A 6,000-nucleotide genomic window follows, 5' to 3' on the forward strand; every position below is an offset into this window, starting at 1 on the left:
CCTCGCTGGTGCTCTTCCTGTTCTCGCCTCAACTTCCTACTGAGCTTTAGGATGGCTGTATGTGCGTTTAATCACTTGTGCCCCAACCGCGGGGATGAATCAACCTTAGCCAGCGGAGAAGAAATGGCGCGAGAAAGAGACTTTAGTCCAGGAACATGACATGAAAAGATGTGACACGGCAGCAGCGTTGCCTGAGCACCAATGTGCCGAGCCCGGTAACGTGCAATGTGCCAAAGGAATCACAAGCCAGGAACGGCATTGTGATTTCATCCCGCGTTAGAAGAGAAAAGTTTGTGGGTGGGAAACGGTGACAGATTCGAGAGCACCTTACGTGATGTAAACAGCTTTGGCAGAACGCACACGTCTCTATTTGTGGCCGTGACTTATGTTGCTTGGCGTCATCCCAGTTCGTTTGCTCAAGGGCTCTGGAGTTGTGTTTCAGTTGGCGCCACATTGCTGCTTGGCCCACACTGAGAGTGATTTACTGAGTAATTGCTTCCTTCAAACCTTTTATTGAGAAAGGATCAATTGTAGCCGATGAGCGCAGCGATGTAAAGCCGATGTGCTGCGCTCCCATTGTTCTCAGAAAGTCGCTCCAAAATGGAAATGCAATTGTTGGCAGGTCGCGAATGTTAAAACGGGATTATCAGGCGGCTTTGGTCTTAAAAGGCCATCATTGTATTCAACACTGGAGTAAAGGCGGCCGTTGGTTGAGGGAAAGATGTTTGGAAACTGCAATAAATTGCAAATGCCCTCTCACCTTCATGTGCGGGCAGGATGTCACGTTAGCATTTGTTTCAGCACATTAAACAAGCGCTTGAAGTGATTCAAATTTTGATTTGTTGTGTACTTCGGGACAATGTTTTCAGCTGTGCTCATGAGGGAAGGTGAGAAGAAGAAGAAAACCTAATGGATGAAGGAAGAAAAGCAGTGGCGTTCTCCAACATGTCGGGGGTCGGCGTGGTTGAGCGAGCTGCGGCTCTCTCCGTTATTCAGGTCAGGAAACACATATGTCCGAGGCTTTGTCAAATCTTTGGCTTGTGCGGCCCAGCTGCTATTTCTGCTCCATCCCTGTGCATGCCCTTTCATTCTTGAGTCACACTGGGGCATTGCAGGGGCTGACCCAGAATACTAAAAGGCTGTCACGAAACAAGACATGAACATCTGTGCAGAGGAAAGGTACTTTGTGGGAAAGCTACGAGAAACATAAAACTGCTTTCCCAGCTATTGGATGATTTCCCTAATGCAGCGCTCGTGGGCGCAACTTAAGGATTGGTTGCCATTCATTAACATTGTGTACATTTACGCAAATAAACACACCCCAACAAGTATGATCCATTTGCTATTATGATTCGTATAGTGGCGTTACTGCACAAATTGTGTTTCATGATTGTTTGTGCACTAAACCAGAAGAACATCTGCCTTAGTGGCGCAAGTTGATTTACATAGTCGACCAAATTCCCATCAGTATCGGGAAGCAAATTTGTTAAGTCAAGCAGCCTCTCCAGTGAAATAAATGCATTAGTCATAAAAGTACAAATGTGTATGTGCACCATTGAAGATTTCAACAGGCAGTTGCTCACCTGATTCGAACTTTTTTTACTGCGACGGAGCCAGCGGAAACTCGGCCGGGGAGCACTCTTCTTCACTGTTTCTGATATTTCTATTTCATGCAGTGCAGTAATCCAATCTGTCACTTTGTTAATGTTGGAGAATGTGTCATCGCACAGGTGAACAGGCTCATTGGGAACAGGTGGGTGCCACGATTGGGAAAAAAAGGAGCTTCCCTGAATCGCGCAGTCATTCACAAGCAAAGATGGGGCGAGGCTGCAAATTCCTGTTTACATGTGAATTCTTAGATGGTTTTTTTGTAATTTATTTACAAAGTAATACATTAGCAAAAATCTGTACTTTAAGTGGTTGTTGCCTCACCATTATTTTTCATGACGGGCACACAACCCTCAAAGTTGGTGGACCTACAGGTGCTAATTGTCACTCCCACGAGGAAAATTCTTCTTCTATTTTCGGAGCCGTTCTCTGTCCAGCTGGTGCTTTGAGAGTCAACTCGTCCCTCCGAATGAGTTGTGCTTTTGGTCCCCGTCAACTGCAGAGAGAAAGCGTTAAGCTGCCGAAGGCTCTGCTGTGTTTACTGGATCATTGCTGACGCTTTCTGCTTGCTGTTCACTACTGAGAAGCTTGTGTACAGAGGCTTTCATTGAGAATTCTCTCTGAAAGGAGCAGCCTGCCGCATCTGCAAATGACACATTGATAGAGATGAGACTGACCAAAAAAGCCCTTCATATAGTCTCATTTTAAAATTGCTGTCATGGGTAAAACTGAGCACATTTACATTAGGTTAACTAGAAAATGCTGTTCATATTTAGTGCATGGATCTCATTAAGGTGTCTCATTAATGTATGACTTATATAGTAGTATAGAGCACATTGTCTTTGCTAGTGAAGTTATAGAACATTAGAAACATTATCTGCATTCATGTCAAAATAAGATTTCCAGATCCAGACAAAATCATCTCCATAGAAGTTCTAAGCAGCTGATGAGACTTGCTGGGCATAACGAAGTTTTTCTGGAACATTTTTTACAAGACAGACCAAGATTAAAAATCCAGCAAGTGATTTGGACCCGAGAAAACGGCAGTTGACAGGTTTGGTCGGACTCTTTTGTGCTCCGCTCCCTCTCAGCTTTTGAAGCTCGCCGTCAGAAGTCGTCATGTCATTGATGACACTTCTGGATAGGTCAGAAGCCCGGGGACCCTTTTTAGGCGGGACTAGCCGTATTTGGCACTGCAGTACTAATTAGCAAACAGATATTTCCGAATGCATGGTCAATTTCAACTTTCAGGCTTAAATGCTGCGGATTCCTGCGATTGGTCTTTCCCCCCTCCAAGTTTCATCTGGTTGGCAGTGGAGCCTGATAGCGTTCATGATACGAGGGGCCGCTTGGTGCTCAAACACCTCACATTTTCAGGTTAATCTACGCTGTCAGTCTTTGGAAACAACCGAAGGACAGCAAAAATTGTTTTCCGCTCACCCTAAGCCTCTTACTTGAATTTGAAGTCTTCGTCTGTTTCATTGCTCGGCTTCTGCTCCGTCTGTAGTTATCTGTTAATCTGTGCCGCGGCGTCGTCTCCTTACTTCAATCTGTCTGAAACCTGGCTAAGCGGGAATGTTGTAAACACTCCTGTTTGTCTTCTCGGCAGATAGTTAAGAATCTGAGCGCGTCAGCGCACAGTAACAATGTTGCGTTTTCCCCCTTTCTCTCAGGACAGCGTCTGGTCTGCAGCACAACACTCGTTATATGGAAATCCTGTCTCTCTGTCCTGCATCGCTACCTGTGGTCCTCATTAACTCATGCTGTAGTCATTGTATTTCTGCCAAGGCAGCACACACACTACACATGCCTGCAAAACTTCATTGTACTATAATGGAAGATTTAGTTCACTGGAGACAGCGGGTGAAAATTCATGCTGTCCACAGAATGAAGTGTGTCAAATTGTTTGCCTGGAAAATGGATCAGGATATAATGTGTGACTGTGTGTGTGTGTGTGCGTGTTAGTGGAAGTGTTGCCTTTTGTTTTGTTTGTGTCATTTTGAGCTTTGGACTATTTTGGGAAGTGCGGTCATTTGAGCCAGTCATTGTTGTACACTGCTGAGTCAGCAGTTGAGGATTAGGATTTGGGATTAGGAGTTCATTTTCACTTTCGACTTTGCCCAGGCTAAGAGTTCAGTGCGAGGCTTAACTTGAAGCGATGTCGCTTTTAAGATGACAGCCAATTCCACAAGCCCGATTCCTGTTCAAATGAACAAAGTGTTAATTTGAGGCAAGACTGTCTTCTGGTTTAAATGCATCAAAAACCAAAACAAAATAAAAACGACACAATTTAGGCTAGCTATACACTGCAAGTCGTAGACATCAAGTTCCGATTTACTATTTTTGAAATTTCTATACATATTTTCAAGTGAGCCATGGCTGATAATACAGGGGTGTTTACATTTCTTCAACACGTGTAACAACCAGCATGTGCATATGCCCAAAATACAGGTTAATAACAAATATAATATAATAATAAAATAAGTGTCAACATCTGGCATAGACAACACAAAGTAAACCATCATAAGAAAAAAAATCCTTCAAACATTGAACTTTGTATACCGTTCAGTTGGCCTGGAGCAGGTTTAATACATGCAGGTAACGTCGGCATGACTCATTTTCCTTATTTAATGGTCTAAACGTCTACCATATTTTTGAGCATATTAACTGGTCCATGCTTTTGCTGTAGTTTTGATTCATCATATTCCTACGACGTCAAAAAAATAAATAAATAAATAAATATATATATATATATATATTTTTGTTTTATCCACATTTGAAATCGGCCTAATTCTGATCTGCTGCAGCTATCCAATTATAAGATTTGTGCTGCAGTGGCGCAGATGCAGGCAACAAGGCAGAAAAAAAAATCCGAAGCATGTCGTGTAAATCCAGTCAAGGAACAAAGAAGTAGATGGCCGAGCCCCACATATATGTCATGAACGCACGGTGGCCATTTATCCTGTTGATTAGCAGCCGAACATCCGAGAGGCGAGTCTGTCACATGCCCAAGCCAAAAGAGTGGCGAAATGCGAAAGAGGAGGAGGAAGAAAATTGGCTTGAAATTGCTTTTCCTGAGACAGTGATAAGACTGAATGAGACATTATAGTCTGCCAGCATTTGAATGTTAACTTTAGTAAACTGTGAGCATGTAGTGGATGGAAGAGCTACCAGGAATTGCCACCCTTGTTTCATTAATTTGCCCAGACATGAGAACATATTAATTCTTCAATAATCCATAATATAATACTGTGATACATGGAAACCAATTAGCGCAATCATTCGAACAGCTATATTGAAAAGTGTATACAGTGGTCAAACACAATCCGTTCTGGGTCGCCGGTCGACTTCAGTATTTTCCCCATCGGACATTACAGAAATAGAAATACATTCCAGAGTCACGCAGTCGTGATCAGAAACTATAAACTGTTGACTATAAACCATGGAAGCCATTTTACGTAATAGTTTAACAGTCACACAAGCGTAAAAATGCGTTAGCCACTGTTAATATTAAGACATAAGAACATATACTCGAGTGTGACAACAGATATGGGAACACTTGAGTGTTAGCGAATTGGAGCATGATTCCGTGATGCACCTGACTTGGATGTTCTCCTGCTGCTTCCTCTCGTCTCACGTTCTGAACGCAGAGCTTTTTCAGTCAGATTGGCCCTTTTTTGGAATGGAATTGGAACACAAACCAAAGGGAAAGAAGAAGAATTCACGCTAATTGAAAATATTCCTCGCCAGGTCATGCATGACGCCAGGTTCGAAATCAGAGATTTTACAGGTGTATTTTTCCGGATTTTTGTTGTTTCTGTTGAATTCTTAGGTGTATGACCTCAGGGGCTTTTGACTTTTAGTAGTTTCCCCTTTACAGTACCGTATTTAGCGATGTTAGCAACACAGAAATTGCACGTGGGATCACCGGATTCCATCTTTTAAGAAAACAAACAAGAAAAGGCCCATGTGAGTTCAGTAATGGGAGTGTTTGAAGGTCTAATGAACCAGGGTGAAGATTTTCTTTTGAAAGAACAGCCTCCAGAAGCAGGAGCGAAGTGAAGAGTTGTTTTGTGCGAGAGCCCACAGGCATCTGAGTGCCACACGCTACTAGGTTAATGAATCATGATCGTGCCAAGAGCAGAGTTTGGATGCACTTGAGCTGGACTCTGTCAGCTTTGTAGACTTTGCATTTTAATGGGAAATTCACAGTAGGAAAACGCATCACATATGTGGAGCAAATTTGAAAAAAGCCTACCTTTCCTTGTCTGTTTTGTTTTCAGAGTGGGGGTTGGGTCTTATTAACTAATCCTTTTCCAGTCGGGAAAAGATGTTTAATAAGCTCTTTTTAAAAATATTGACTACTTACATTCAAGAAATTTTTGTGCTAGT

The sequence above is a fragment of the Phyllopteryx taeniolatus genome, chromosome 14 (genome assembly GCF_024500385.1).
Source record: "Phyllopteryx taeniolatus isolate TA_2022b chromosome 14, UOR_Ptae_1.2, whole genome shotgun sequence".
NCBI classification, from domain to species: Eukaryota; Metazoa; Chordata; class Actinopteri; order Syngnathiformes; family Syngnathidae; genus Phyllopteryx; species Phyllopteryx taeniolatus.